Consider the following 11,749-nt stretch of genomic DNA (forward strand, 5'->3'; position numbering starts at 1 on the left):
AGAAGTCCGCATGATTTTTTTATTCGAAAGAAAAATGAAATATCTCCAAAGCTTGCCGGAGTTGATCGAAATGACATGACTGTGTTTGCGGATGTAAACTTCCATATATTTCGAGCCTGCCGGAGATGGCCGATAAATCATGATTGTATAATGCAACATATTGCTATTTAATACGAAAACAATATTTATTTGTGCTTGTTGTATTGTTGATTTACGTATGTAAATTTTATGCATCACATCGCAGCAGTTTCCGAAAAACTCTGTAGGTATTGAATATTACACCCGCATTATACAATCATGATTTCTCCCCCATCTCCGGCAAGCTCGGAAGATATAGAAATTTACATCCGCGTAACACAAACATGACATTTCGGTCATATCCGGCAAGCTTTGAAAATAAAGTAGTGTACATTAGCGAAAGGAAATTATGTTTCGGCTTTAAAGATATGCTAGTTTTCTTTCGCAATAGGTAATCATGAGTTCTAAACAATCTTCGGTAAGCTTGAAAGATAAAGGTGACTTCATTTTCAGTAAGCAATCGTGACTTTTCGGCCATCTCCGGCAAGCTCAGAATATATATCATTCTACTTTCGCATAACATAGTTATGAAAATATGGTAGTCTACATCCGCATTAATCAATCATAAATTCCCCTCGATTTGCGGGACGCTCGGAAGATAAAGTTGATTTTATTCGAATTAAGAACTCATGATTTTTCGGCCATCTCTGATAAGCTGGCCACATATATAAGTCTTACTTCGCAAACGCGAAACGTATGATAGTCTATATTAGCATAATGCAGTCATGATTTCTCGGGTCAAGTCAGTCAAGCTCGGAAGATTTATCTTACTGTATGTGCATAAAGTGGGAAATATAAGTAAATTTACCGTTGTAATAATAATGGTAATACTAATAATAATAATAATGATTATAACAAAAATGCGAATTAAAAGAACAATACTTTTTTTTATTATTTTGATTTTAAGTATTTACGTCAGGACAAGAATTACAGAGCTCTATTCATTGATCAATACTAAGAAATCGTAGATACAACTCCTATTCAATTATGAACGTGGTGGTAAACCTCTAATGTCTAATTCAAACCTATTTACACTAACTATTACAAAAACGTAAACAAGCAAAGCACCGCTCATCTGCAATACACTTCAAGTCGGATATATACAAAGTAACCATTCTCATCCAAAAATGTTTTGCACGTTAATCTACTAGCTTGATTAATGCGAATGCAACAACTCTTTAAATTAGAAAAAACAAAATATACTTCTCTGAAGTGAAACACCCTTTTTTTCTTTTTCATAAAATTTATTCATATAAAACAAAGATGAGGGTGGGGTGTAAAGCGCCCCACCAAACATGCATTAAGAAAACACAATAACAAAACTAACTGAAACATATATACAAGTACAAAATATGTTTTAGAAAAGATGAAAGATGAAAGGCACATATCTACACTGATGTCACTGGAAAGTTCACAATGAGTTTTATATTTAGTAATTGAAAAATGTTCTTATGTTTTACTAATAATCTAACACAGTAATATGAAGGGGAAGAATATATACATATGAAAGATGAGTGGATAGATGGTTGTTTGAAATAATGTGAATCTGGGTAAAAAATAAATCAAACAGTAATTTACAAGTATGTACAAAAACTCGATGAATGTCATCTGCTCGCAGGAAGATGGCTGACGGTCCAAGCTGTCAGGCCTTTTACGTATGAAGTGAAACACTTCGTCAAAATTATTTCAAGTTATTTTAGTACCAAACACTATCAATATGACGTAACAATATTTATATATAAATCTTTTTATTCATATTTAAACACCTTGACAAACATAAAATATTAATTTTAATTAATTACTGCTTGATTTAATGGTGTGTTTGATTTAACCAAAAATATCATTACAAAAGAACAGCTAAGGGAGGTAATATGAAATGTACTACTTTAAAAATTTAAGATTCTATATTATCATGGGTGATAGTTTGTTAAATTTGTTGATTTAATTCATAATGAGTTCTCTGTGACTTTGTATCAACGTATCACAACATAGAAATCAATTGACATTGAAAGCAGATCACGATGACCATTTCTCATGGGTATTAGCACAGGCACAATTTGATGACAATGCCCATGTACTTGTAATGTCCGGAGCCAGAAATGGAGATAATTATTTATTTTTCAGCCGATTTACTGTCGCATGTATAACCAAGTAGATTATGCATCTATTCAAAAAACACGCGGGGCTAAATAGCTATTATGCATTGAGAGCGTTTTGTGTTTCCTCAAGTTTGACCTATAAAACGTAACCAACACACAGCTATTGCATGTTACTTTCATAGTGCACCCCTTCTTTAATATTTACAACCAAAAGCTCGGATGACTACTAGGTATGTGTTCTTCATATCGCTATGTGGAATACAGGATTTTTTCTAAATTCAGACGGAGAATGAGACATATTATGGTTCTTTTTTGTTTATCTGCATGTTTAGAATTTGATATGAGTCACAAGACAAGTACAACCAACTTTTTTTTCAGTAGTTTTTCTGTCATGGGGTTCCTGCTCTTCACGTGACTCTTCCTAAGAGTGCATACCACTTGATAAATTACGTCATATATGCTACGTCGAAAGGCAACATTTTGCTTAAAATGAAGACTTAATAGTTAATAAATTACGTCATATATGCTATGTCGAAAGGCAACATTTTGCTTAAAATGAAGACTTAATAGTTGATAAATTACGTCATATATGCTACGTCGGAAGGCAACATTTTGCTTAAAATGAAGACTTAATAGTTGATTAATTACGTCATATATGCTACGTCGAAAGGCAACATTTTGCTTAAAATGAAGACTTAATAGTTGATAAATTACATCATATATGCTACGTTGAAAGGCATCATTTTGCTTAAAATGAAGACTTTATAGTTGATAAATTACATCATATATGCTACGTTGAAAGGCATCATTTTGCTTAAAATGAAGACTTAAAACAAAGATAATTGTTTTTTTACTAAACAATTTTCAATGGAAAAAATTGCAATTTATGCTGCTTAAAGAGCTCCGCATTTGTTTCATTACCGGAGTTTTAATATGTTTCAAAAAAGTGCTCTGTCAACGGCCGTTTGATGACAAGGTTTGTCGAAGTGTTTTAAGAAACTACACTATCAATCAAACTCTGGTAAAAGACCGAAGGCGGGGCTCCGTAATACCCCCATTTCACCAAGGATTGTTCTTTTCCGATCGGCTTGATCTGTACCAGATTATCCCCGATGATGTTTTTTTTGATCGGCCTAAATCGCCTCCAGTCGTCCCGATCAATGAACCACGGCGAGGGACGATTTCGCTGATCGTCCGAGGATCTGGTGATGATCGGGTGCTTATACTCCGACGACACTACGCACTTCCCTCGGAAGAGAGCGACAGGGGTTAAACAAAAGCTCAAGAAAGCTCCAGGGGGCTCAAGAGGGCGGACGAGACAAGTGGACCTTCAGAGGACCCTCGGACGACCAAGGCGACCACGGGCCGACAGTTTTTGATCGGCTATTGTTTTTCAACTTGTTTAAAAACAGTAGCCGATCACTATTTAGGTACCCGACCCTCGGGGGACTAATGCGATCGCGCCAGATCTTACCCCGAAGGTATAGGTTAGTGCACGTTAGTGCACGCAGGTTCCCGACTTATTTTGCAAAAATAGGGCCGATCGACTTAAAAAGGGATCCGGTACTCTCGGGACCAAAACAATCCTTGGTGAAACATTAACGCTTTGATATATGGTTATGGTTCTTTCAAAAAAATAATTCATATTAAGAAAAATATCAAAACTACTCGTATACATGTTTATTACTGTCCTAACAGTTTTTTGTTTTTGTTTTTTTTTTTATATCATTACGAAACGTACCTCATCGTCTTCAATTATCCAACTTATTTTAAAATACTAGTTTGATTCATAGGTGGACAAAGGAATGAATAACAGCATCCCCCATTACTTATATAAAAATGCAAATGTTCACATGGCCCTTTTGTAGAAACACTGCGCCCAAGTTCTATTTCATATTTTAATCGTTTGTTACAATGAGACATTTGATGGAAAATCTTTATATATTTTCTTTACGAAACAACTTTGTGACATCCGAAACATGTCAATTTCAGTATTTATAATGTAAGGGTGTATCATTTTCAAATACTCGCACCAATGCAGTAAGACTCTTACTTCGATGATAGTAAATGTCGCCAGGACACTGATAGTGTAGTGCTGACAAAGGTTTGAATACTATAACAACAGTTAGGCCAAAGGTCCCAACATGTTTTCAAGCTTTTTCGCGGATAGCAATTGTTGGCACTGTTATCGAGCGATCTATGAACATGGAATCTTCAACTTGGTATCTATATTTAACTGACATTATGAATCTGCTACAAAAATATAACATTAGACCAGAAGACGTCAAAACATGTCTAGATATTTTAAAATATCAAAAAAGTATATCATTGCTTTAAAACGGGAATCAAATTAATGTTAAATAAATTTTATATAGTAACCCATTAATATAACTTTTCCATGATGCTTCACAATTGAGATATAATCGTTCATGGTGTACATGTATTTGAAGTGTATTGACGTATATATCAATTATATAACTACTACATCACTTTTAACTCTTTTTTAAATATGTTTACTTTGAAATCCCATACGTTAGCTATACACATTTGTATATGTAATAGAGACACAATGATATTATCAACTCCAAACGTGTCTATCCTTAGCCTACACTGTTTTGACACTATAACCGTCAATGAAAAATAATGCACAGCAGAGAGTTATCATACCAAACAATATTTTTTGTGAAAAAACTACATAAATAAGCTCAGTAGCAAGAAGTTAAAACATAAACTCGGTTTAATGGCACTGGGTAAACGCCATAGACATAGAACACAAACACAAAAAAAATCACAAACAAGAAGCATGGAAGAACAGCACAAAACTCCACAAACAGCACAAAAGAAAAAGCCTTAAACATGGCGCCTTTAAGAATAGGTATTTGTAAGCAGTGGTATTTTTCTATGCTGGTGACTGATTTGTTCTTGAAACCTTTCTAGAATCTGCAGAGCATGTTAGTGATACTTTATTTGGAAAGATGTAGAAGTCAGTAATTCTCTTTCTGGCTCTAGACATTCCGTTACACATGCATGTTCAACGTCATCAAGGTTTCTGTCTGTAACATTCGCTTGAAAATTGATCATCGTGAACCGCTTTTAACGTTTATTCATTTGATTTCTATGTTGTGATACTCTGATACAGAGTCACCGCGAACTCATTATCAACCAAGTCCTTTTTAAATGCAATGATACTGCCGTGATAATATAGAACTTGATCTTAATTATAAAGTTATACATTTTATATTATCTCCCTTAGTTTTGTTTTTGTTATAATATTCATTTTACAAATCCAACACACAGTAAATGCAAGAAGAAATCAATTTAAATTTATATTTTGTGTTTGATATGATGTTTAATTGTGAAATAATTATTTATTTTATATAATTCTAGTTTTAACTCAGGATTAATGTTTGTCATAAAAAAGGAGTTTTTGACGAGGTGTTACTGAATAAGATTCACTTCATAATATACGTTTAGATATACTTTTTGCCAAAAAATGTGTTGCATACTGCTTACTACTTATGTATGTTTTGTGTTTATATTGAGTTGGGCCAGAAAACATTTTCAGCATTTTCTTTATTTAAAGATGTACTATTACTCCCAAATAAGATTTACCACAAATAATAATATTGTATCAATGATCCTAAAAGGATGAATCAATGTCGAACACAATGGTTCTTATAAAGGATAACGAATTTAATTTGAAGGAAATGAGCATAAAACACGGTATTTCTACCTTAGTAGACCACAGTAAATCTTTTAGCATTCACCAATCATTTAATACGTTTGCGCTTTCTGCTATTAAATACGCAGTTACAATCTTGTTAACAGTAATTAATATTTTCCATAAATGCATTATTTAGTAAGTAGATAAAGGTTTATCAGTCAAACCTGATGTTTGTTATACATGTGTAAATATTGATTTTGAATAAGAGTGTCACTTTAATCCTATTATTTGCCATGCGACAGTCAGCAGTTTTACATTAGTTTGGAAGGTTTCGAACACTCATTCATTTGTAGTCTCATATATAAAACTAGTAGTTTAATGAGCCAGGCAGTTGTAGATGATCAGGATATACTGTATATATCTATAGCATTTGTGTTGCAGATGAGCAGTGAGCATTATAAACTTAATAACTATCAAATGCAACAAACATACCATCACCCGTGATGATCATCATTCAATACAGAATTTGAAATTTAAAGCAACACATTTCATATTGTCTACCTTATCTTTTTTTTTTCTACGCTATTTTTAGTTTAACCAAACACATTGTTTAAGCAAGAAGAAGTCAAATAAATTTGATTTTTTTTTGTTTGATACGTTCTTTAGAAGTAAATTGAAAAAAATAAAAAAAAATTTTTGTTTCAATAACTTGTTAATGTTTTGTTGAATTCTAATAAATTTGTCGAAGCGTTTCTAAATATGGTTCATTTCATGCGAGCTGATGATATTCATCGCTTTTTGTACATACTTATAAATTACTGTTTGTTTTGTAACTTTATTTATTGCAATTTGAGACCCAGATTCATTTTTTTTTTCAAACAAACTGACATTCCACTCATCCATCATACGAAATAGTTAAGCATATGAACATTTTTCAACTACTTAAGTGACTCATTGTGAACTCTCCTGTGACTTATCGTGACATTGTTTTAAATATGACTTTCATCTTTCATATTTTCTAAGACATATTTTGTACCTGTACTGGTTGAGAAGCAGTTTCCGACGGAAAGCAGTTTCCGACAAATCGCTTTTTCGCGTTCTTTCTTTTGATCTTCATAAAGAAGGTATTGCAATTTAATTATATGGTTACTAGGCAATCAAAAGTTGAAGTTTTTACCGAGACACGTAAATAACTTTTATTATTATTTAATGTTTAATGTTTATTTTTCAATTTGTACACAAACTTGCACGTGGGGGATCGTCACGCGCAGCGCATTGCGCATGCGTGTGAACCTAATTTGCATATCTATGAATAGCTACAAGGTTGTCCTAAATTGACTTATACAAACGATGATCATTGTGTACATATTTGCGAACACTGTTGTCATGCTAGTTTCACACCCACATTCACTAAAATGATTACAAACACAAGTTCTTATTAGAAATGAAACAAAATATCATTGATATTTAGTGTCTGCCTGATTTCCAGAATGATGATTGACTGGCGTAAGTTTTTAGGTTTAATTTTTGGTTAATGCTGAAAAATTAAATAATAGTTCTCGTACTGTAGTCTTCTATTTAGTATATTAAATAAATGGGAAAAAAACACACCATAGGCACCTAAAATCTGCCGCGTATTTGATTTGTCGGAAACTGCTTCTTGTCAACAGCTAATCAGAACAGTGTAAGTACCCTCTTGGCGCCCCCATTAGATACACTATATGTGACGTCACACATGTGAAAAATATATCGACAATACCAGCTTGAGCTGTAGTTATCTAAAATGTAAACAATTTTAGTAGGAATTTTAACACGTACGAATAAATCAATAAACACTTGAAAAAACTGTCGGAAACTGCTTCTCAACCAGTATATATAAATATGCCACAGTAAGTTTTGTTAATGTGTTCTCTTGATGCATGCTTGGTGGGGCGCTCTACACCCCACCCTCATGTTTGTTTTATATGAATAAATTTTATGAAAAAAACAAAAACAATATGGTTCACTTCTTACTTACCCATCAGGGTGGTTATAAATGTTTACAACGTTGCTGGCCTAGGAGTTGCATTCAAGCACCCTTTTTATTAAGCTTAAAAATTTAAATTTATATGAAACTTTATGGTTTGTTGCACATTTGTAGCAGACCATTCGATATATTAAACAGATAGAAACATAAATTTTACATCTTGGAACATGTAAAAATGACACAATTTGACTGTCTCCAGGTATTTTTTTGTGTATTTATGGATATGTAATTTTAACTGCCAAGAGTTGTGTAAACAAAATTACCCTGCCAACTTTATTCTATGTTTGACTAAAGTACTAATGCATTAAAAGGTACAACTACTCAATTCCTTCATCAAAAAATGATTTCCAAAATATGTACCATACGTTTAAGTCTCTCATGTAACAACAAGAGATTTGTTCAAAATAATAACTGACCCCTTCATGACTTAAAGGGACTGTGTTACAGATTTGCACCAAAAAAGTTTTTTTCTGTAACGAATCGTAGGACATTTATCTAATAGAATGTGTTACGCTTTGATTTCATAATTGTAAATTGTCTATGCTGGTGACTCATTTGTTCTAGAAACCTCTCTAGAATCTGCAAAGCATGTTAGTAATACTTTATTTGGAATGATGTGGAAGTCAGTACTTCTCTTTCTGGCTCTAGACATTCCGTTACACATGCATGTACAATGTCATCAAGGTTTCTGTCTGTAACATTCGCTTGAAAATAGATCATCGTGGACCGCTTTTAATGTTTATTCATTTGATTTCTATGTTGTGATACTCTGATACAGAGTCACCACGAACTCATTATCAACCAAGTACTTTTTAAATGCAATGATACTGCCGTGATAATATAGAACTTGATCTTCATTATAAAGTGATACATTTTATATTACTTCCCTTTCTTGTATTGTTGTTATTATATTTTTTTACAAATCGATCACACAGTAAATGCGCGAAGAAGTCAATTGAAAATATATTTTGTGTTTGATATGATGTTTAAGTATGAAAAAAATATTAATTTTATATATTTCTAGTTTTAACTCAGGGTTAATGTTTGTCATAAAAAAAGCAGTTTTTGACGAGGTGTTTCTGAATAAGGTTCACTTCATAAAATACTTTTAGATATACTTTTACAAAAAATGTGTTGCCTACTACTTATGTATGTTTTGTGTTTTCATTGAGTTGGGTGAGAAGTAATTTCCAGCATTTACTTAATTTAATCCTATTATTTGTCATGCGACAGTCAGCAGTTTTACATTAGTTTGGAAGGTTTCGAACACTCATTCATTTGTAGTTTCATATATAATACAAGTAGTGTAATGAGCCAGGCAGTAGTAGATGATCAGGATATAATGTATGTATATATCTATTGCATTTGTGTGGCAGATGATAGATAGTTAGATATAGCGCCCCACCAAACATGCATCAAGAAAACACAATAAAAAAAACTAACTGAAACAAATATATACAAGTACAAAATATGTTTAGAAAATATGAAATATGAAAGTCACATATTTACACTGATGTCACTGGATATTTATAAATTGAAAAATGTTCTGATGTTTTACTAATAATCTAACACAGTATTATAAAGGGGAAGAATATATACATATGAAAGATGAGTGGAAAAGATGGTTGTTTGAAATGTTATGAATCTGGGTAAAAAATAAATCCGATGAAGAAAGTTACAAAACTAACAGTAATTTACAAGTATGTACAAAAAAAATCGATGAATATCATCAGCTCGCAGAAAGATGGCTGACGATCCAAGCTGTCAGGCCTTTCTCGTACAAGCATTAACCTGAAAGCAGAAAAAACCCCACACACAACAGCACTCAAATAACAACGGTAATTTTTTTTATATTATATCCAAGAAATGTCTATCGAATATACTGGTAAAATAATGTACTTTATCGCTTTCTATTAAACAGAAATTCGACCAATAGGATTTATTGTACTATTATCCTAATTATAAGATCATTTGAAACAACACGTTTGCTTTCTTTTTTAGCCTCGTTTCTGCAACACCAAATCATTTGTCTTGATTCAGATAAAATTATTAGGAGAACATATTTCACATGTTCATCACATTTAATGTCAAAATAGTGAAACCATTTTTTACTAAAGGAATAATTTTTATTTGTAACTAAATTAAATAAATACAAGCATGTTTTATTTATTGATAGAACAAAACCAAATTCTATAAAAAGATGACCAATTGTTTCAGGTTTATTACAGAAAGTACACTTAGCACTAGGAACGATTAAACCTTGATAAGAATGAGCTAACATATATAACGTTGTGTACGAGTTTAAAACAAGTATTTCTGCATGTCGGATCAATTGCTCTAGAAAAAATGTTATGGAATGAGTTGTTTTTTTAAAGTTGATGTACTATCTTTAAACCCATTTTGGTTCAATTGGTCGTGTAACAAAGGAAATGAAAAACTGTTTTGCCGTTAAGATATTAGGCAGAAAGGGAGATAGTTCTTTAAAATCTTTTAAATATGTGAGACAATTCTTATAAAAGGAAGGGACAAACTCACTATGTGGAATTATATTTGAAGCAAGTGAAAGTTTATAGCTACGCATCTGTATACCAATCCAATATGTTGTAAAATACTTCTAATGAATATCATCATAATTTAAAAAAAAATATCTACACATATGGGACAAATAAAATGCATTAATTTTTGACGATTTACAAAGAACGTTTAAACCACCCTGACTTAAGGGTAAATATAGGGTTTTCCTTGAAATGGGTTCAAAAGTGCTGTTCCATATATATCTAAAACACGATCTTGAAACATATTTCGATAATATTGAGGCATATCTTGGGCAAAAATTTAGTACAGTATTTTAGAAACTACATAACTATTTAAAAGGTACTTTTTCCTTTAAAAGACATATGGCGAGAAGACCACAATTTCAAAGGATTCCTAAAATTACTAAAAAATTTACTCCAGATGTCATCATAAGTCAAATAATATCCAAACTTATACCCGAGTCATTTGCAATTCTCTACCCATGAAATTCCAAAGGGATGATCACTCCTATTTTTTCCATTTTCCTAAAAACATTCCTGAAGATTTATTGCATTTAATTTTGGATCCCGATATTCTTTGAAAGTTATGAACATGTTTAAAAAAATAAGGTAACAGATTTATCATCAGCATACAGATACATTTTAACATACAATTTACCGCCTGGAGCTACAATGCCATGTATATCATTATCATTTTGCACTTTTTCAGCCAAAGTTTCTAAATATAGAGTATAAAGTTACGGAGAAAGTGGACATCCTTGACGATCTGAACGCCCTAAATGAAATGGCTCTGAAATATGTCCAGTTACAAAAATTGAAGATGAGACATCGTTATACAAAACTTTAACCCACTTGATGAATTTTATATCAAATCCAAAGGATTCTAAAACTGAAAACGTATATGGCCATGATACTCTATCAACGGATCTTTCTTGATTTAAATTAATAAAGCAAGAAGTAATCTTTTTGTTCGATATAATCAATAAAATTTCTCATTAAATGCACATTATCGAAAATAGAGCGACCTTTAATCGAACATGTCTGGCTAATTCCAATTACACTAGGCAAGACATTGCTTAATCTGTTTGTAATAATTTTTTACAATAGTTTTCTATCTATATTCAATAAAGAATTAGGCCTATACTTTTTCATTACTGATGCCTTATTTTTATCTATACACAATACTGTTATATACGACAACTTTTGAGATTCTGACATAAAACCAAGTTCGTAACATATGGTAAAAAGTTTCTAAAAAATTGGACCGAATATATCAATAAACTTGGAATTAAATAAGGACGCTTTAATTATCGCTTCCTGGTGTTTTGTTATAGTCTATTTGTTTGAG

This window comes from Mya arenaria, chromosome 16 (assembly GCF_026914265.1).
Source record: "Mya arenaria isolate MELC-2E11 chromosome 16, ASM2691426v1".
Lineage (NCBI taxonomy): Eukaryota > Metazoa > Mollusca > Bivalvia > Myida > Myidae > Mya > Mya arenaria.